Source organism: Ailuropoda melanoleuca, chromosome 1 (assembly GCF_002007445.2).
Source record: "Ailuropoda melanoleuca isolate Jingjing chromosome 1, ASM200744v2, whole genome shotgun sequence".
Lineage (NCBI taxonomy): Eukaryota > Metazoa > Chordata > Mammalia > Carnivora > Ursidae > Ailuropoda > Ailuropoda melanoleuca.
The window spans coordinates 146885092-146907926 of NC_048218.1; positions in this window are offsets into that span (position 1 = coordinate 146885092).

A 22835-nucleotide genomic window follows, 5' to 3' on the forward strand; every position below is an offset into this window, starting at 1 on the left:
CGCCCCCCGACAACCCCCCCCCCACCAGTTGAGAAACTTCACAGCAAATTCCAGATTCTTTCTAGGATTTTCGTTTTCTTTATGGCATTCTCGAAGATTTGCAGGTAAAGCTGCACTTCATTTGGAAGTTCCCATGGGTCTGCTGTAACTTTCAAAACCAAACTAAATTCTACCAACAGCATTTACTGATTACTAAAAATGTGCACAGGATAATAAAAGCAACTGGAATTATGCTAAAATGGTTACACATCAGCTATCATAAGATCAACTCTGAGTATTACAGGAGGAAAAACGCTCAAAACCACCTTGCCTCGTTTGCTCATGGACCACTCGGGAGAAGGGAAAGCTGATGTTTGAGCTCAGAGACGGACTTTATATAGCAGTGGGTTGGGTCTGAGGACCAGCAACATAAGCATCAGCTCAGCACTTGTAGCAATGCCAATGCCCAAAGACCCCCACCTGAGTCAGGACCCCTGGCGGTGGGGTGGTGCCCAGCAACCTGCTTCACGAGCCCTCCCGACGAATGTGATACCTGCACCAATCTGAAACCACTGGGATAACAGCGATGGATTGAAACTGAAGTTAAATAGAAGCACCTGCCACTTAAAAATTGTACCATTCATTCGATGACTTTCAAAACAAGACCAGATTTTTCCAATGAAATCTTTAATTTTAGAACAGTTTCACATTTAGATGTTGCAAAGATGGTACAAAGTTCCCATACAACCCACCCCTGATTTCCCCTGTTAAGATCTTGCATTAGTACAGAACGCTTATCATAATTAATAAACCTATTTTGACACATTAATTAACTACAGCCTATACTTTATCCAGATTTCCTTAGATTTTGCCTAATGTCTTTTTTGTTTTATGATCCCATCTGGATACCAAAGTGCACAGAGTCACCATGTCTCCTTAAGCTTCTCTTGATTGTGATAATTTCTCAAACTTTCCTTGTTTTCGATGGACTTGACTATTTTGAGGGGTACTGGTTAGGTATTTGTAGAATTCCCCTCAATTAGGATTTGTCTGTTGTTTTACTCATGATGAGACTGGGGTAACACATTTGGGGGAGGGAGACCACAGAGGTAAAGTGACATTCTCATCTTATCATATCAAGGGTATGAATTAGCAGCATGACTTACGATTGATGATGTTACCTTTGATCACCTGGCTGAGGTACTGTTTGTCCATTTCACCACCATAAAGTTACTCTTTTTGCCCCCTTTCCATACTATTTTCTTTGGAAGTAAGTAACTACGGAAGTTATTCGGAGGGGAGGTATGCATCACCTACTGGAAGGTAGAAAATCTACATAAATCAGCATCAGATTTTCGCACCTGAAAAATGAGTAAAACCAATTTTGATATTTGAGATGGTTCTAGAAAGAATTAGAAGCACAAACTGGATGAATAATCAACATTTAAAAAAAAAACCATAATGACTCAAGAGATGTGGCTGCCAATGGAGGTAAAAATATGGCTGCACAACGGCAGATCGATGAGGAAAAATCACAAGCTAGTCCTCAGCAGGTGGCATTAGGAATGGTAACTACAGTTGTCTCTGCTGTGACTTCTGTGTTTACGTCCAGGTTATCTTTCTAGTCTATAATGTTCCCGCCCTCTACCACAAGTAATTGTCAACCTTGGCTGCTCATTGATTACCTGGGGAGCTTTGTGGGTGAGGCTTGCATACTGGCATTTAAAAAGCAACCCGGGTGATGCAAATGTGCAACTGGGGTTGGAAAATCACTGCTCTCAGCGAGGTCGTCCTCCTCAGGTGATAGCTTTTAACTAATGAACAGAGTGGGAACCAGAAGGTGTGAGTAGAGGAAGGAGCCTGGGTTTTCAGAGCACGTGCATGTGCTTCTAAGATAACACAGTGGTGGCGGGAATTAACTCCAGCAGACTACAAAATTCTCAAGAAAGAGACCATCTGGAGGAGGGCAAATGAGGAAAAGCAAATGGTGTTCAGGGATGCATAAGGCGTGCCCCTACCCTCTCACCAAATACCATGAATCATGAGAAAAGGAACAGAGATGCCAATGGTGGTAATAGTTGGGGTAGAGTAATAGTAGTAGTCATAGCAGCTAATGTTCACTGAGTTTTTGCTTTAGGCCAGGGCAAAATTCTGTCCTATTCTATTTGCAACCAAGTGAATTAGGTCCCATTATTACCATTTTACAGATGATGACACTGCCCAAGGTCTAAGTGGCCAAAGAAGGGTTTCAAAACCTGGCAATCCACTTCCAGAGACTTTGTTTCATATCATCTTCTTCTTCCTTTCTTAAGTGCATGCCACATCTGTGGGGACACAAAGGAGGAAGTGATGCAGTCCAGGAATGTTAAGGGAAGTCTCTCAAGTGATGGGTTATAGAAACTAAGTAGAAGAGAGGGAGTTTAATCTGGAATTGCTGTGAAGCACAGTTGGGGGCAGATGAAACAAAGACCCCCTTAATTCAGTTGCTCATTGCCAGGATCTATGCTTGAGTTAGGAGAGCTGGGAGCAGGCTAGGATAGTGGTTGGGAATGTTCACAAATTTAATAAAGGCATATAGGATGAGGAAGAAACCAATCCCTGGCACCAAATGTTGGGTATCTCCCATCATCTCTCCACTCTGCCCTGCTCTTTGTGCAAGGAAGTCTGTCTGGACAACTTGGAATCCCAACCACTGGTTTCTGAAGAGTTCAGCCCATTGTGGAGCCTGAGCAAGAAATCAAAGGGAGCCAGAAGAGTGGTGTCAGGGCGCTCTTTTCCCTACCCCCCTTCTGCCTAGGTCTGCCTATCTCCTCGAATGAAGGAAACTGCTCCTCTCCTGCTGGCCTTCTCTACATGACTCTCGCCTTCTAGATCCTTCCAATTTCTTCCAGTTTCTTAGGCCTTTGGTTGGTGGTGAGAGATCTACTATCTCTAGCCCAGAGTTCCTTGCCCATACCTTGGAAATAGTTTGTAAATAAGCCCTCCTCTGATCCATCTGCTTCCTGTTGAGATCCTGAGGAACACACAGTACTAAGTGCAAATTCACTTCCATTCTGCCAGTTCCCTTTGTCAGCAGTGGAGCTTAGAGATGTTCTTCCACAACCCACATGGAAATGTATTTAATGACCACATGTTTCTGTGATGTTGACCTTTGGTTTCCATGTTTCTATGGTAAATGGGCATAACTAAGTAGCCCTAAAAATAACTCCCTGCACAATCTTCTCATTCCAGTTCTGATTCCTGCATACTTACAAATAAATAGTAATAATAAAAAACCAGTCACTATAAGTAGGCAATCTTCTGTTCCTTTGTTTAAATACATTTTCCCTCTTTTTGAGATAATGATTTAATGTTGTACTTACTGCTCTCTATCATTCATTAACATCATTCTGGTCTTATACATTTTTTGGCAAATCTTTTGCCTAAATCCTTAGAGTATAGAAACGGTTAGCTCATATGATTAACAATGCCAACAGTTTATAAAGAATCATATTAAAATAATTTTTTAAAAAGCCCCTAATATTTATTGAATGTGATGCGCTGGGCACCATGATTTCATGCTCTTTTAAATCCTTACAGGAGACAATGGTGTATAACATTATCTCCGTTTACAGGTAGAGGGAAGGAGGCTACATGAGAACAGGTGACACAGCATGGTTTCCATAGGAAGTAGTGGTGGACACCTACACCAGGCTCTGGGTGAGCAGATTATATGTATGTCTACCCACATGTCAGCCTCTTCTTTGCCCTTCTTTTCTTCCTTCTCTCTTTTCTTGTTTTTTTCTCCTCTTTGCTTCCCATCTACCTCTCCCTCTTCTCTTCCTCCTAACCCATAAACACAAATGTCTCTCTGAATACTTGCCATGTCCAGGGCCATGTTCTGTTAGCTGGGGATAGAGAAAGTTTAAAGATATGACTCTGAGGGCCTTATATTCTAGCTGGGCTATACATGACAGGTGTTTGTCTTTTTATTACTTATAATTATCTTTTTAAAAAGAAACATAGCCAAACATGCTAAGTGAAAGAAGCCAGAAACAAAAGACCACATACATATGATTCCTTTTACACAAAATTTCCAGAATAGGAAAATCCATAGACAGAAAGAATCTATTACTTTTGCCAAAGGTGGAGGTGTTTGAGGGTGGGGATCAGGAGTGACTGTGAATGGGTATGTGTTTTCTTTTAAGGGTGATGAAATGTTCTGAAATTAGATGGTGGTGATGGTTGCACAACCTTGGGAATATACTAAAACCAACTCAATTGTACACCTTAAAAGGGTGGATTTTATGATATGCAAATTATGTCAATAAAACAATTATTAATTTTTTTTAAAAAAGGAAAGCATAGGCAGCCATACTGTGTACCCATAAAAGACATATAAGCAATGAATATACAGGGGTTCAGAAGACAGGTCAATACCCTTGTTGCAGGGGCGCCCGGGTGGCTCAGCCATTAAGCATCTGCCTTTGGCTCAGGTCATAATCCCAGGGTCCTGGGATCGAGCCCCACATAGGGCTCCCTGCTCTGCAGGAAGCCTGCTTCTTCCTCTCCCACTCCCCTTGCTTGTGTTCCCTCTCTTGCTGTCTCTCTCTGTCAAATAAATAAATAAAATCTTTAAAAAAAAAAACAAAAAACCCTTGTTGCAGTGGTGGGAAAATGTCTCTTGCAGGAAGCAGAATCTGAGATTAGCTTTGCAAGAGGGAGAGGGTAGGGTTTGCAGAAAGGTGTGATAGTGTCCTTCACAGTTACCTAGTTAGGATCTATATGCTTGCAGTGAAGTTTCTTAAAAACTTAAGTAAAACTTTCAGGACTTCCTCCTTTTCCTCTTATTCTCTCAAAAGAAGATAGTAGGGGTAAAGGGATGGTATGTGGAGCTCATAGTTGCAAGTGAAAGGCTGGGAATTTGTAAACAGAGAAGAACGTGGCCTTAAATCTCTAGGAATCTAAGAATAGAGTAAGAATGGACTCATAGTAAAAATAAACACCCTACTCTACTCATACATACATATATATGAATGAAAAGTCCTAATAATTTAGTCTGGGCTTTAACACAAATACAATTATTTTTCTCCTAGAATGCAGGAAGTCTTTTTGATAAATTATATGTGTTAAGTTTGACATTGTTCAAATAATAACTCCCTTGCCTTTTTTTTATTTTTGACATACAGAGAGAAAGAGAAGCAGTCTCAACAAAAATGACTTACCATGCTGTCTGGAGCTAGCCAAATGGATTTAGACAAAGGCCTCTTTGGTAAGGGATATAAACACTTTAATTAAACAAGCTTGTAGGTAGGAAAATGAGACATTTCTATAATTGCTCTGTATGTACAATGCAACGTCTGGCAGCATTTAACATTTCCTATTCTATTACACCTGATTAGAAGTTTCAATTTTAGGATGTAAATTAGAATGTGCCACATATCACTACTTAATGTATCTGGCATCCTGGGCAAAGGTTGCTTTTCTAATAATTATTTTCCTGTGCTGCTTCTAAAGCTGTTGAATTTTTCCAGTTTTGCAAAATTCCCTTTGCAATTAAATAATTTAGAGGAAAAAACCCTCAGTGAAGTCACATGGATACCCAAATCCACACAAGACCTGATGTGTATAAAATGTGTTCTTTGACTATATAAATTGATGTAAAAATCCTGTTTCTTTCATTGTAATCTTGATTCAATACATTGTTCTTAGCATGATAATGCAATGGTGTAATTCCAGGATTAATATCTCTGTCTCTCACTAAAATCTAACAACTGCAAGAACAGGGCTTTGCCCAGTCTGCCTGCCATTGCATCCTTAGCGTGGTAACTGACACAGTCGGTATTCAATAAATACTGCATTAAGTGAATAATGAGAATCTGATGAGAAGGTAACCACATGCAATAAATATTAAAGATCTTTAAATGCTACAGCAATGTAAACTAATAATCTGTAATGAAACTACTGAGAGGGAACTGTTAATGATTTGCTGAGTGATGCTCATCCAGCCACGTGACCCCTGCTTTTTCCCTCCCTTCTCCCATTTCTTCCGCTTCATGGAAGGCAAGACAAACAAGACCCCTGGTGGTGGGTCTTGCTGGAGAGAAAGAATTGCCACAGTCTGGTTGCTTAAATTGTAAATCCTATGTGAACACAGTGATTTTCTTAGACAGAAGCTAAAGGCTGAGATTCTGGTCACAAGTTCCAGTACGGGCAGGTCTCCCCTACACATCCAAGGAATTCGCTGACACCAGATGGGTGTCTGACAATTCAGCTCAGTTCTGACACCATCTACCCAGAGACAGCATCAGATCCCACAGGTTAAGGGCTCAGTCCCCACCTCAGATGCCAAATGCACATCCAGCATCCAGCTTCTTACCTGTACTCCTTACTTCCGGCCAGCTGGACGAGAGGTCCCCATGAGCCCCTTCTTAGGTTTGATTAATTTGCTAGAGTGGCTCACAGAACTCAGGAAACCAGTTTATTTACCAGATTATGGTTTATTACAAATGAAATATTACAAATATGTGTCACAAGTTCAATAATATAAAGGATACAAACCAAAGGTCAGGGGAAGAGATGGAAAAGGTAAAGTCCTGAACACAGCAGCTTGTGTCCCAGTAGAGTGTGGCACATGAAGTGTTCTGCTGCCCCAACCTGGCAGCTCTCCGAGCCCTGTTCTTCTGGGTTTCTGTGGAGGCTTCATTACATTGGCATGATTGATTAAATCTTTGGCAATTGGCAACTCAGTTAACCTTCAGCCCCTCTGCATTTCCCTGAGGTCAGAGGGCTGGGACTGGAAGTTTCACCCCTCTGATTACAAGGTTATCCTGGCAATCAGCCGCTATCCTGAGGGGATTCCAAACCCACCTCATTAACATAACAAAAGTAACTCTGATTGCTCCGAAAATTTCAAAGCTTTTAGGAGCTCTGTGCCAAGAAAAATGGGTGAAGGCCGAATATATATTTCTTATTATAAATCACAATATCACAATGGCCCAAGACTGCCAATAGGTAGTAATATAAATGAGAAAGAAGAAAGTGCAGTAGAGTTCCAAAATTCTCCACACTGGATGGTATTTCCTTATTTTTTAAAAGATTTTATTTATTTATTTGAGAAAGAGTAAGCACGAGCAGGGGAAGGGGCAGAGGGAGAAGCAGACCCCCCCACCCCGTAGTTTGGATGGAGCCTCAATCCCAAGATCATGAGATCATGACCTGAGGCAAAGGCAGAAGCTTAACTGACTGAGCCACCCAGGCACCCCAGGGCAGTCATTTTAAATTCATGATTCGATTTCTCCTGCATCATATTATCAGGTCATTTTAGAAATATTCCCAGTAAATTCGAGAATAGTGCACAAGAAAACTAAAAGAATAAATTAAGTTGATGTAATGAATTCTGATGCTTACTTACCAGTCTTAAACTAATAGCTTGAGATTTCAAATAGCAAGAGCTATGGTATTTTTTTTCCACTACAGTCACTTGGCCAATAAAACAAAAAAAATTTTTAGAGTTTGTCTCCTTTAGCATTTCATTTTAAATGATTTCCAGAAGTATAAGATACTGAATATTCGCTTGAAACTGAATATTTCCAATGAAATATGACATTATGGAAAACAAGGAAGCTATAAAACACTTTAGATGATGATTCATATGCTTAGAATTTATGCAAATATAGCAACTCTGATTACCCACCATAAGTGATAGGTGCAACATTTTTGCTATGAATACAGCCCCAGAGAGAGATCATTTATTAGGCTAGTTACAAAGGTGGTGCCCATTATTTGCAAGTGTCTGTGGGTATAATCCAGTTAGGCATTATTTTTCTAGTCCCAGTCGACAAACTCTGCTAGCTGCTTTAGGCATATAGAACGGAGTGAAAGCCAAATAAAAAACAGTCTGACTTTTGCTGCTCTGGGGAGAAACCAGAACTTCTGCTGGTTTCTAAAATGTAATTCTGAATGTAAAGTAGAATTATAAGAAAGAGCATAGATAAGATTTTAGCTGAATGGAACCTCGGAGATCGGTCAATTCAACTCTTACCTCACGCATGAGAAAATCGGCTTTGAGAAGTCTGACCTCGGGCCCACAACTTCATTAACGTAACAACGAAGGGAAAAGAAATGGCCACCACAAGTCAAATGTGAACATAATACATACTGAGGAAACTAAAGCTTTCGCTCTTAAATATTTAAGTCCTAGAAAATGGTTTATTTACTGCAAGTTATACTGATACATTTAATTTTAATACAATGCAAAATTTACATGCTCTCTTTAGGCCGTTCAAGTGAGCTTTTACCTGTACAGGTTTGTGTGCTAGACAGAATAATAGGACCCTAAAGAATTTACATCCTGCACCCAGAATCTGTGAAGATGCTACCTTACATGGCAAAAAGAACTTTGCAAATGTTAAGGATCTTGAGACAGAGAGGTTACCCTGGAAATAATTATGTGTGTGGACCCAATGTAATCACAAGAATCCTTGAAGAGGGAAGCAAGAGGGTGAAAGTCGGAAGGGAAGATATGACAACAATAGTAGAGATGAGAGAGAGAGAGCAGAGACCGAGACAGAGATTTGAACACGTTAAGCAAGCTTCTGGCCACAAGCCAGGTTGGCCTTTAGAGGCCAGAAAAGGCCAGGGAATGCAATCTCCCCCAGGGCCTCCAGAGAAAATACAGCCCCACTGACCCACTTTGGACCTCCATGCCAAACTTGGGAACAGGGATCTTTATTGAAGCTGAGAGCACTGGAGCTGATGTCCACCTCCTTGGACACACTTGTCATCTCCCCGTCTGAGGCCCTGCGCTCTCCAGAGCACTTTGAAAGAGCAGAATCCAAGGGCTTTACTGTGGGAGCCATATCCCAGCTCCCTTCGCAGTCTCAGAGGAAGCTATAGACTGCTCTCTTCTTTCAATGGCCCTCTTTCCTCCCTCTCGCAAACTTTGGAGGCCGAGTATGCAAATCCTTAAAGGACAGGCTGACCTTTTCCTCTCTCTTACATGCATATTTTGAAGAAAAGAAAATGTGATACTAACCAGCCCATGAGAGATTTAATTTGGAATGATTTTTAAAATCCATATTCAACCAATCCATTCAACACTGATATCTTTATCAACTGGGTCGGTCACTGAGCCAGGAACTGGGGGTACCAGGCTCTCTCTCAAGGTACCCCGTCTTTAACCTCTCAGCTGCCATGACTTTTCTCTAGCCTTCAATAGTCCAGCCTCCTGCACTTTCAAAATAACCTCCCTTCTGGCTTTCTTTATTTAGGTCATATCTGCAATCTCTCCTTAACGATGGCCAAGGTATTTCTTTCAAAAACGGCACTAATACAATAGCTCTTAGCCCCAGGCAGCTATGTAAACATACATTCCATAAAAATTAAAAACTCCATTTACTCAGCCTCACCAGTCACATTTCAAGCACTCAATAGCTACACGTGTTTGGTGGCCACCATAGTGAACAACGCAAAGATAGAACAATTTTCATCATCACAGAAAGTTTTATTGGACAGCCCTGTTCTTAAACGGAAATCTGTTCAAGTCTCTGCTTCCCAGTTTCACGTTTCTATTTGCCAAAAAGAAAACATAGTTTTGTAGGTGGTACAGTTCCTTGGTGTGCTGGCCTTTACCACTGTTTAGTGTCACCATCCCTCAAACACCATCAAACACTCCATTTCTGGACCCCTATCCTCTTTCCCTGCCCCTGACCTGCCACCCATCATCCAAATCTCAGCTCCCATTGTGTTCATGTGAAGCCTTCACTACTCCTCCCCTTTCACTGAGAGTTATGCCAACTGTCTTGAAACAATTTTTTACTCTAATTGTTATGCTGGAACATTTGTCTTTCAGTGGCTTGTAAACTCCTTGATGACAGGAACATGTCCTACATACACACACTTACATACACTGCATACATATATAACATATATACATATATATTTGAATATATACATATATACAATGTATTTTTTAATTGAATGAATACACTGAGTATTCAAGTACCATAAAGTGTTGAGAAATATTCTAAATCTCTTTCCTTAGTATTCTTTTCAAATGGATTTGCTCCATGTTTGGAATTGGTAAGGTGAAATTCTTCTAACAGGCTGCCCAGTCACATATGGAATATGAGTTTGGATTCTGAACAAAAGGTAGAATTATACATACAGCAAACTGTAATCCTTTTCAGAAAAGCTGCATTGATGTAGGACCACTAGCTAGATCACTAGTTTTCCAACTACATAGAAAGGTAAGTTTTGTGCCATGGATATAACTTTATACAGCAGTCACGCAAAAGAACCTACCAGGAGAATTTTCCAAATAAAACACTTACCAGGGCTCAAGACTCTGTTCTATTTTGTTTGATCAAATTGCTTCCCCATCCATGGAGAACCATCTAATTTAATTTAGTAATGCAAATATCAGTGTAACTCACCAACAAATCCTGGTAAAATCCCTAGTCTCTAAGGAGTGATATTTTCATGTCTAATTTTTATCAGAAACAGGATGTGTTACACACTAGAGAATGTGGAGAAGTTGATGGTGATTTTCTTTACATCCATGGAATTCAACTTGAAATATCCAGAATTTAGAACTAAGTGTTGAATGATTGAACCTTGCTCAATATCATATTTCATGCCAGATTTGTTCTTTATTTTAATTTGAAATAAATGGAACTATATAAAAATAATACCTGCTTTCTATTGGAGGCCTTCCATGTGGGCCGGCCCTCTGCTAACGATGTCTCATTTATACTTCTCACTTAATCTCCACAAACTGTCTTTAGTGTGGGTAGTATTACCTCCATTTTCACATGATAAAACTGAGGCTCAGAAAAGAGAAAAGTGACTCATGCAAGACCACACTGCTGGAAAAATGCCAGAGTCAGGATTTGAAGACAAATCTGAAGCTAAAAGCCAAATTTCATCATCCACTCCACGTTTCCTCACAAGACAGTAACCTATCTATTCTATGGTATACATTGGGTCTTAGCTGAATTTAGAAAGTGATGCGCAAGATTTTTGAAGATAAGAAAAGAAGAATTTCCCTTAGTGGAAAAAACAACCGGATAATAGCAAAGAATCTAAGGCAGCTGGTCACACACATTAAATTCCAGGTATCACCAAGAGTTTGCCTCCTTTTGGCCTTTCCTTGTCATTGTATGATCTCAAGCAAAGACAAGGGGAAGCAAAAGTAGGAGATAAAGATTTGAACTCTTTCCCCTCCTCTTGCTCCCGTGTAAACTCCTTCACAGTCTTGAAATTTACATGGAAGAACTTAAAAAATTTAATTATGTTCCATTACAACATGCTCTATACTACTGAAACACTAAAATCTCCATTCTATATGTATAGGAAAAATTCTGGAAGGATGTAAACAAAAGTGATAATAGTAGTTATGAGGAGTTCAATTTTATTTTCTTTAAACTCTATAATGTAAAGGCATTTGAATCTGAAGTATGCCTCATTTTATTTTTTTCTAGAAAAAGTGATGAATGGTTCCTATCTCACTGGATTTTAAAGAAGGTCAAATTTCCAGAGTCTCCAAGTAAAGATTTGAAACATAATGTTTTTTTGTGAGGGAGGGCAAGGACCAAATCTAAGGAGAGAGAAAGTTAGCAAACATCTGAAAAAAGGAAAATGATTGAGACCCTCTTTAGCAAAGGGACAGATAATAAACAGCTTGGAGTGTCATTTGAGGGATTAATGATGATACATATAGACACATGGTACAGTGCATTATATAAAAGTTCCTCCACAAATAGGAGCCCCTATTGAACACGACTCTAAGCAGAGTATAGAAGAGTGACATGCAAGCATCACTAAACAAAAGGCCAATCTAAGGGGCGCCTGGGTGGCTCAGTCGGTTAAACATCTGACTCTTGGTTTCAGCTCAGGTCATGATCTCAGGGTCGTGATATCCAGCTCCGCACTGAGCCTCACGTGGAGCTCACGCTGGGCTCCATGCTCAGCATGGAGTCTGCCTAGGATTCTTTCTCCGCCTCTCCCTCCTTCCTACCCCTCCCCCTGCTTGTGTGTGCACACACTCTCTCTAAAATAAATAAATAAAATCTTGAAAAAAATAAAGGGCCAATGTGAATCCAAGATCTTGGACATCTATCCAAGGCAAGTAGGCCAAGTAATGGACAGAGTCCATGATAGTACACAAAACCTGGAGAGTCCAGTAGTGGGACTGGGGGTGTCCCTACTGAGAAGTGAAGCTCACAAGAGACAATCTGTGCTTGAGGGACTTGCCATGCCAGTCCACAGGGAAACGGATGTGGTGGGTCAGGGGCAAGGCTGACATGATGCTTGTCTGGTGAACAACCGAACAAAGCTCATCAAACTGCCTCTTTCTAAGACCTCAGAGCTACAGTTAGGCTAGAACTCGAAAAGGCATGTAGTGTCTTGAGATGCCAAAATTAGAGAAAATCTGGAGCTGATAGCCAATGAAACACTCATCCAGATCCACAGCTATACGTGATAATTTTGCGGGTAATTATTTCCAAAATTTAGACCGAGCCTGCCCATACTTCTGGTCTGACTCCTCCCAAGACTGGTGTGTTGCCCTGATTCTCAAGTGACCGGGCCTGCTATAAATTCTCTTTGCAAAACAGTGGCACTAGCGTCTCTGAGACCTGCTGCAGAGGCTCCACGTCTCTCGGGGGCTTCTGGTTGCTGTCTCCTCTCCCCAAACCACTAATGTTATTATTAGAAAAAAACACAAAATTGATTTTAAATGTAAACTTTTGCCAGCACGAATGACCAGGATAAAATAAGTACTTCTTTTTAATCATCATAAAATCAACTCACATTTGTTAAGTGCTTCTTGTATACAAACCACTTTCTATCCATTCACTCAAAAAATATTGATTTATGGCCTCTAGGTGCTGTTCTGGAAGCGATGCTACTTAACAAGAGTGACTGGATCGCTGCTCTTACAGAGCCCTGTTTTCCACTGAGGAGCAGATAACGGAGAATAGAACAAATACGTAAACAAGATGAATTTAGATTTGGATAAATACCGTGAAGCAAATAAAGCAAGTGAAATTACAATGCTCCACTTTATTTTTTTTTAATTTTATTTTATTATATTATGTTAATCACCATACAGTACATCCCCAGATTCCGATGTAAAGTTTGATGCTTCATTAGTTGCGTATAACACCCAGTGCACCATGCAATACGTGCCCTCCTTACTACCCATCACCAGTCTATCCCATTCCCCCACCCCCCCCCCTCTGAAGTCTTCAGTTTGTTTCTCATAGTCCATAGTCTCTCATGTTTCATTCCCCCTTCTGATTACCCCCCTTTTCTTTATCCCTTTCTTCCCCTACCGATCATCCTAGTTCTTATGTTCCATAGATGAGAGAAATCATATGATAATTGTCTTTCTCTGCTTGACTTATTTCACTTAGCATTATCTCCTCCAGTGCCGTCCATGTTGCAGCAAATGTTGAGAATTCGTTCTTTCTGATAGCTGAGTAATATTCCATTGTATATATGGACCACAGCTTCTTAATCCAGTCATCTGTTGAAGGGCATCTCGGCTCCTTCCATGATTTGGCTATTGTGGACAATGCAGCTATGAACATTGGGGTGCATATGGCCCTTCTCTTTACTACGTCTGTATCTTTGGGGTAAACACCCAGTAGTGCAATGGCTGGGTCATAGGGTAGTTCAATTTTTAACTTTTTAAGGGACCTCCACACTGTTTTCCAGAGTGGCTGTACCAACTTGCATTCCCACCAACAATGTAGGAGGGATCCCCTTTCTCCACATCCTCTCCAACAATTGTTGTTTCTTGCCTTGTCTATCTTTGCCATTCTAACTGGCGTAAGGTGGTATCTCAGTGTGGTTTTGATTTGAATTTCCCTGATGGCTAATGATTTTGAACATTTTTTCATGTGTCTGTTAGCCATTTGTATGTCTTCATTGGAAAAGTGTCTGTTCATATCTTCTGCCCATTTTATGATTTGTTTATTTGTTTCTCGTGTATTGAGTTTGAGAAGTTCTTTGTAGATCTTGGATACCAGTCCTTTATCTGTGGTGTCCTTTGCAAATATATTCTCCCATTCCGTGGGCTGTCTCTTAGTTTTTTTGACTGTTTCCTTGGCTGTGCAGAAGCTCTTTATCCTGATAAAGTCCCATAAGTTCATTTTATCTTTTATTTCTCTTGCCTTTGGAGATGTGTCGTGAAAAAGGTTGCTCTGGCCGATGTCATAGAAGTTGTTGCCTATGTTCTCCTCTAGAATTTTGATGGATTCCTGTCTCACATTGAGGTCTTTCATCCATTTGGAGTTTATTTTTGTGTATGGTGTGAGAGAGTGGTCAAGTTTCATTCTTTTGCATGTAGCTGTCCAATTTTCCCAGCACCATTTATTGAAGAGACTGTCTTTTTTCCACCGGATGTTTTTTCCTGCTTTATCAAAGATTAGTTGCCCAAAGAGCCGAGGGTCCATTTCTGGGTTCTCTATTCTGTTCCATTGGTCGATGTGTCTGTTTTTGTGCCAGTACCATGCTGTCTTTGTGATCACAGCTTTGTAGTACAGCTCGAAATCCGGCATTGTGATGCCCCCAGCTTTGTTTTTCCTTTTCAACAGTTCCTTGGAGATTCGGGGCCTTTTCTGGTTCCATACAAATTTAAGGACTATTTGTTCCAGTTCTTTGAAAAATGTCCTCGGTATTTTGATCGGGATAGCATTGAAAGTGTAGATTGCTCTGGGTAGTATGGACATTTTAACTATGTTAATTCTTCCAATCCATGAGCATGGAATATTTTTCCATCTTTTTATGTCTTCCTCAATATCTTTCAAAAGTGATCTATAGTTTCTAGCATATAGGTCCTTTACGTCTCTGGTTAAGTTAATTCCAAGGTAACGCATGGTTTTTGGTGTTATTGTAAATGGGATGGATTCCCTAATTTCTCTTTCTTCAGTCTCGTTATTCGTGTATAGAAATGCAACTGATTTCTGGGCATTGATTTTGTATCCTGCCACCTTACTGAATTGTTCTATAACTTCTAATAGTTTGGGAGTGGATTCCTTTGGGTTTTCCATATAGAGTATCATGTCATCTGCAAAGAGAGACAGTTTGACTTCTTCTTTGCCGATTTGGATACCTTTGATCCCTTTTTGTCTTCTGATTGCTGTTGCAAGGACTTCTAGTACTATGTTGAATAATAGTGGCGAGAGTGGGCATCCTTGTCGTGTTCCTGATCTTAAGGGAAAGGCTTCCAGCTTTTCCCCATTGAGAATAATGCTTGCAGTAGGCTTTTCATAGATGGCTTTTATGAGATTGAGAAATGTACCCTCTATTCCTACACTCTGAAGGGTTTTAATCAGGAAAGGATGCTGTATTTTGTCAAATGCTTTTTCTGCATCAATTGAGAGGATCATATGGTTCTTGAGTCTTTTCTTGTTGATATGATGTATCACATTGATTGATTTGCGAGTGTTGAACCATGCTTGCATCCCAGGTATGAATCCCACTTGGTCATGATGGATAATCCTTTTAATGTACTGTTGGATTCTATTAGCAAGGATCTTGTTGAGGATTTTGGCATCCATATTCATTAGAGAAATCGGTCTGTAATTCTCCTTTTTGAGGGGGTCTTTGCCTGGTTTGGGGATCAAGGTAATATTAGCCTCATAGAATGAGTTTGGTAGCTTTCCTTCTGTTTCTATTTTTTGAAATAGCTTTAGGAGAATAGGTATTATTTCTTCTTTGAATGTTTGGTAGAATTCCCCAGGAAAACCGTCTGGGCCTGGAGTTTTATTATTTGGAAGGTTGTTTATCACTGACTCAATTTCTTCATAGTTAATTGGCCTATTTAAGAAATCTATTTCTTCCTGTTTCAGTCTTGGTAGTTTATAGGTTTCCAGGAAGGCCTCCATCTCTTCCAGATTGTTTAGTTTTTTGGCATATAGCTGTTGATAAAAGTTTCTAATAATCCTTGCAATTTCAATGGTGCTGGTCGTGACCTCTCCCTTTTCAGTCATAATTTTAATAATCTCAGTCCTTTCTCTTTGTTTTTGGACAAGTTTTGCCAGTGGTCTATCAATTTTATGGATTCTCTCAAAGAACCAGCTTCTAGTCCTGTTGATCTGCTCTACTGTGGTTCTGGTCTCTAATTCATTGATTTCTGCTCTAATCTTGGTCAACTCCTTCCTTGTCAGTGGGTTAGGCCTGTCCCTCTGTTGCTGTTCCAGTTTCTTGAGGTGAGAATATAGAAACTGCATTTTAGATTTTTCTATTCTTTTGAGTGAGGCTTGGATGGCTATGTATTTCCCCCTTAGGACTGCCTTTGCAGTATCCCATAGGTTTTGGACCGTTGTGTATTCATTCTCGTTGGTCTCCATAAATTGTTTAATTTGTTTTTTGATTTCCTGGTTTATCGAGTCATTCTTGAGCAGGATGGTTCTTAGCCTCCAAGTGTTTGAGTTTCTTCCAGGTTTTTCCTTGTGGTTGAGTTCCAATTTCAGAGCGTTGTGGTCTGAGAATATGCAGGGGATAATTTCAATCTTTTGGTATTGGCTGAGACCTGTTTTGTGTCCCAGAGCATGATCTATTCTTGAGAATGTTCCATGGGCATTTGAATAGAATGAGTATTCTTTGGTTCTGGGGTGTAGTGTTCTATATATATCTATGAGGTCCAACTCGTCGAGTATGGCATTCAAAGCCTTTGATTCTTTGCTTAGTTTTTGCCAGGGTGTTCTGTCTATTTCTGATAGTGGGGTGTTGAGGTCCCCTACTATTACTGTGTTCTTATCTATATGTCTCTTTATTTTGGTTAAGAGTTGGCTTGTGTATCTTGCTGCTCCCCTGTTGGGGGCATATATATTAATAATTGTCATATCCACTTGTTGAATACTTCCTTTAAGAATAATATAGTGCCCTTCTGTATCTCTCTCTATGGCCTCTAGTTTAAAATCCAGTCTATCTGATATGAGAATTGCTACTCCAGCTTTCTTTTGAGGTCCATTTGCGTGGAAGATGGTACTCCATCCCCTTACTCTAAGTCTGAATGCATCTTTGGGTTCAAAATGAGTCTCTTGTAGACAGCAAATGGATGGGTCATGTCTTTTTATCCAATCTGCAACCCTGTGGCGTTTTATGGGAGAGTTTAAGCCATTTAGATTGATAGAGATTATTGACAGATATGATTTTAATGATGCCATTTCTCTTTAAAGTCTTTGTATCGGTTGTGACTTGCTGCTCTGTATCACTCTTGGGGCCTTTTTACCTTTATAGAGCCCCCCTTAATATCTCCTGTAGGGCTGGTTTCGTGGTTACGAAATTGGTTAATGATTGGCGATTTTGGAACGTCTTTATTTCTCCATCAATTCTGAATGACAGCTTTGCTGGATAAAGGATCCTTGGCTGCATGTTTTTCTCTGAAAGAGCTTTAAAAATGCCCCCCCAAGCCTTTCTCTCATTCCAGGTCTCTGTAGACAGGTCTGACGTAATCCTGATACCTTTGCCTTGGTACGTGAGAAATTTCTTTGCCCTGGCCGCTTTCAATACTGTATCCTTGGATCTAATATTTGCGAATTGCACTATGACATGCCGTGGCGTAGGTTTGTCCTGGTTGAGCTTGGATGGGGTCCTCTCTGCCTCTTGGACACGAATGCTTGTTTCCCTTGCTAGATTAGGGAAGTTTTCAGCTACAATTTGTTCAAATATCTCTTCTAGACCTCTGTTTTTCTCCACCCCTTCAGGGATGCCGATGATTCTGACATTGGATCGTTTCATAGAGTCAGTAATCTCCCGTAATCTACATTCGTGGGCGTGGATTTTTTTAAGACCAGCTTCTATTTTCGTTTTTTCTTCTACTAACCCATCCTCCAATTCGCTAACGCGTTCCTCTGCCTCGGTGACCCTGGCCGTCAGAGCCTCTAGTTTTGACTGTATTTGGCCCATAGAATTTTTAATTTCTGTCAGATTCGCTCTCATTTCTGCCCTTAGGGATTCTATATTCTCAGCAACGCTTTCTCTGATGCTTTTTTCAAGTTTACTCATCATCTTGACCATTGTTGCTCTGAATTCCATTTCTGATAATTGGGATACATCCATATGTATTAATTCTGTGGCCGAGGCCAATTCTGTGGCAGAGGCCACAGACTCATTATCTTTTCTTTGCTGGGGGGGACTTCTCCTTCTCGTCATTCTGATGAAGAGAGATTGCAGGGTTGTCCAGAGCCCAAGTGTTGACTGGGACCCAGGCCGTGCGCCCTTGTTTTATAGAGATCTTAGGGATGTGGGCTTCTTCCTTAAAGAGTTTATTTATTTATTTGAGAGAGAGAGAGACAGTCAGCAAGAAAGGGAACCCAAGCAGAGGAGTGGGAGAGGAAGAAGCAGGTTCCCGGTGGAGAAGCCCGATGAGGGACTCCTTACGGAGCGTTGTGATCACACCCTAATCCGAAGACAGGTGCTTGGTGACTGCGCCACTCAGGCGCTCCGGGTTGTGGGCTTCTTGATTTTTCAGCCTGCCTTCTGGGGGAGGGGCCTGCCTGCCGGTACTCAGAAAACCCTGTTTGGGTAGAGTCTCTGTGTCCCTTGCGAGGGGGGATGGGGATGGGCACCCTGTGAGCCGGTATTTCCGGGCTTTTGTTCTCTGGCGGCTTTCCCTGGCGGTTTGCTATGCCTCTTCTGAGAGAGCAGCAGCGGCTGAAATTCAGCCTCTGTCTCAGAACAGAGGGATCGCGGATCGTTCTCCACTGATGTTCTGGCCACTTTAACTCTGTTTCTGTTGGTGCTGCTCAACCCTGCAGCATCCCGGGCTGTGCGCCCCACACCCGGCGTCCCAGCCCTCACTTCCAGGGCCGGCACGTCTCTGTCCTTTGTGTTTCCAACCCCGCCAGCCGCCAGCCGCCCCGCGCGGGCTCCCGGAGCTCCCCGTCTCAGTCTGGTGTCTCACGGGTGCTGACCGCGAGTCCGCCTGCTCCCCCGTGCAGGTGGCCCTCCAGCCGCCAGCCGCCCCGCGGACGCTCCCGGAGCTCCCGGTCTCAGCCTCGATCCAGTGAGCACACCGGAGCTCCGGAGCTCCGTGAGATGCTTGGTGGTGCACGCTCCCGGCTCACGGACTCAGTCTGCCGTTTCCAGAGTGCGGGTCCGCGGTCCGCCCGCTCCCCGGTGCAGGTGGCCCGCCAGCCGCCCTGCGCGCGCGCTCCTGGAGCTCGCGTTCTAAGTCTGTTGTCTCGCGGGTGCCGTCCGCGAGTCCGCCTGCTCCCCCGTGCAGGTGGCCCGCCAACCGCCAGCCGTCCCGCGTGCGCTCCCGGAGCTCCCTTCTCAGCCTGCTGTCTCAAGCGTGCGGGTCCGCGGTCTGTCCGCTCCCCCTTGCAGGTGGCTACCGCTTCCCGGCGCCCTGACACGGCGGCTCCCTCCCCCTTCTGTTTAGCTTCCGATATCTGTGCGCGGTTTCACGGCTCCCCGCTTCGTACCTCGATACTCAGCGCTGGAGATGTTCATTTGTAGAGATCCAGATGTATCTTCCTGCGTCTCAGGCTGATTCCGTGGATATTCCCTGCTGGTCTGGTACCTATCCAGCTCAACTCAGGGGACTGGCTGAAAAAGGGGTCCCCTACTCCTCCGCCATCTTAACCTACAATGCTCCACTTTAGACGGTGTAGTTAGGGAAGGCTTCTCTTAGATTTAAATGATGAGCTGAGATCTGAATTACGCAGTGATGTGTCAAGTCTGAGGGACAGCAACTTACTGAATGTCTGTGCCCCACTCCCATTCATATGTTGAAACCCAATCCTTAATGTGATGGTATTTGGAGAGGGAGCATTTAGGAAGTGATTAGGTCATGGGGCAAGTCCCTCATGAATGGGATTTGTGCCCTCACAAAAGAGACCCCATGATGGTCCTCCATCATGTGGGGATGCAGTGAGAAACCAGTCCAGCCATCTATGAACCAGGAGTGAGCTCTCACCAAACTGTGAATCTACCAGTACCTTGATCTTGGACTTCCCAGATGCCAGAACAGTGAGAACGAATATCTGTTGCTTATAAGACATCCAGTCCATGGTAATTTATTTTATGGCATTTTTGTTGTAGCAGCTTGATGGACTAAGACAGGGACCAAAGTTTAAGGCAGAGGGAAACAATGGTGTGGAGGCCCTAAGAGGGTATACCCCGCATGCTCTAGGAACGGAGGGGGGCACTGATGAGAGCAAGAAAAGGTTAGAAAAGGAGCAAGGGCCATGACAAAGAGCTTGGCATGGGTTTTCAGAGCAGCAGGAGTCACTGGCAGTTTCTAAACAAGGCATTGACATGATTCCCATTCCCAAACTATCATTCTGGCTGCTTTATGGCAACCTGCTTACGGGGGGCAAGAGGAGAGGCAAAGACACTTGTGAAGCTGGGTCCTGCACAGACCAGGCAAAAGGTCCCAGAGCCCAGATTAGGGCAGTGGTGGAGGAGCTGCAGAGGAGCAGGAGGGATAAAATGCAGGCACTTCTGGCTAAGATGTAAGAGCTGTGGGGAGATGTTGGGTCGCTATGGAGGTAGGCTTGACAGACTTCGTCCCAAGTTGGCTAGGGAGTATGAATGACAGAATGATCGAGGGGGACTTCCTGGCTTCTAGCTTGTTGAACAACTTAATGGATGGGGTGCTGTTGCTAAGATGAAAAAAAAATGTGGGAGCCAGGCAACTTTGGAGGAAAAATTAATCTGCAAAACAACCCTATGAGATAGGCACTATTTCCTTCACCTTATAGATGAGATTCTAGAGCTTTCCGGAGATTGTTCAGAGGCACAGAGGTAGATAGGGGGCAGCACAGTAAGACTAAGTCCAGGGACGTGCGCTCCAGAGCGTGCCTTCCGAACCACCGCTGCTCTGGCTCGCCATTGCCACGTGTGTCCTGTTCGCTGGGATGGAGACTTAGCGTTAAACATTCTAGCAGTGGAAATTCTTCATACCTGTAAGAAGTCTATAAGCTTTCCAGAAAGGAAAAGATAACCTGGGAATTCTCACAAAAAGGCTATGGCTCCTTCTCCTGTGAATCATTTTCCAGCAGTTTTAGGCTACAACACTGGTGATATTAAAGCCGGCCACCGCCCGGCCGTCTCTTTCTCTACATAATAGAGATAACATTGGCCACATGTACTGAGTTTCCCGATTCTCTATCAAAGAATATCAGAAAAATCCAGTGAAAGGAGAATGAAAAATAGAAACATCTGCTTTGTTATTAAGTTCAAGTGCTGGTTTTCCTTTAGGACTATCTTATTTCCATGGAGGCCAGGGCTTTATTCCAATGTGATTCTTGTCCTGGAACTTTCCCCTTACAGGATATTAAACACAACACACCTGTCCCTCTGCGAGAACAGGAGTAGGTAAGAGGCTCAATCAATCACACTTTCCCGGCACTGTGCTCAGGGAGAATCCCGTGCTCGGGATTATTGGTAGACTGCTCTGAAGATTACTGACATTTACGTTGGACAGGAAGAGATTGTTTATCTTGCTCATTGAGACCCAATGTCTGGGCTTGCAGCTCCAAAGGGATTCTATGTGACCTCATGAGCTGCCACTAACAGTTAATTTCACTGCGGTGTGGGGGTGGCATTTGGCATAAGAACACTTTGAAGAACAAGAGAAAGTGAACAGCACAATTAATAAACTGCATTACCTTTTAAAAATAGGGTCTATTTTTACATTTATGCCTGAGTTGCGAAAAGTTTCTCGTTTGAGAAGTTGCTGTTTTCACTGATGAAAGCCTAAAATCTGACTGCCTGCTTCTTCTGGGGATACATTTCCTGCATTCTTCTTGGCGACTGAACCTGCCTTTGAGTTAAGAGTATTAAGCAGGGCCCCAGTGAAGAGCAACACTTATGTGCTTATGTGTTCTTAGTACGAAGGAGACTCTAGGGATTAGAGGAAGTTGGTGGTTGTTAGTCCATTAAAGTCTCACTTTGAGCAAATTCTGAGGATGCTGAACTTCAGCTGTTTATCCAATTTGTAAAAGTTTGCACTGAACACGGAGAGTTTGGCAGGGATCACCTATCAAGGAGCTTTGTACCTGATTTGTATCCTAACAATTCCAAGTTTACTTTTGATGCTACTCGGACTGGTGAATCCCAATCTTTCTGCAAAGAAATTAAGTCCAAATATTTGGGGCAGTTCTCTGGCTCTGGAAAGGTTACTTTGCTGTCCTGCCCCGGAGCCTGTTGAGGGGACAAAGATACTGAAACAGAAATTAAGTTTAAGTTCGGTGTTGTAGATTTGGTCATTTTTAGTGAAAGTATCTTTAATTTCCTTCTTCTATTTCTCTGTTTTAGAGAATCTATGGTGAAAGATAATTACATTTCTCAATTTCTTTTATTTTAAATTTATATTGAAGACTTCCAAGAGATTGATGTCCCTCACATGGCCCTTCCCAGCCGTGCAGTCTGTGGGGCTCCTGTCCCGCTGGCGTGCCTGGCGGGGTGAGGCGGAGCAGAGGGAGACGCCCGACGGCGTTAAGGCTACAGCAGCCTCTGCACCAGGCGGGCGCGGGCCCAAGGGGCTGTGTCGCCGCGGCCTCTCTCACAAGGCAGCAGGTGCACAGTAACAGCTTGGTGTGGAGGGTAAGAAACACAAGCGAGACAGACGAGATGTGTAGGAGGGGTGAGGAGGAGAAGCCACGCTGAAGACTCGAGACAGACTCCATGACTGTGACAAGAATGGGGCTACGAGGGTGGAAAGGTAAATATCTCCTGAATGGACCATCTGTCCTGGAAATCCTTCCAGCGTGGTTGAGAGGGTTATATTTTGAAAACAAGATATTTTCTCTTGGTCCTTTCTCTGGAAGGTCTTGGCCTATATCCCTACAGACATAGTGGCAGAAATGTCATCAAAGAGGCCAAGCCGCAGCCATCTCCAGAACAGCTGGTGG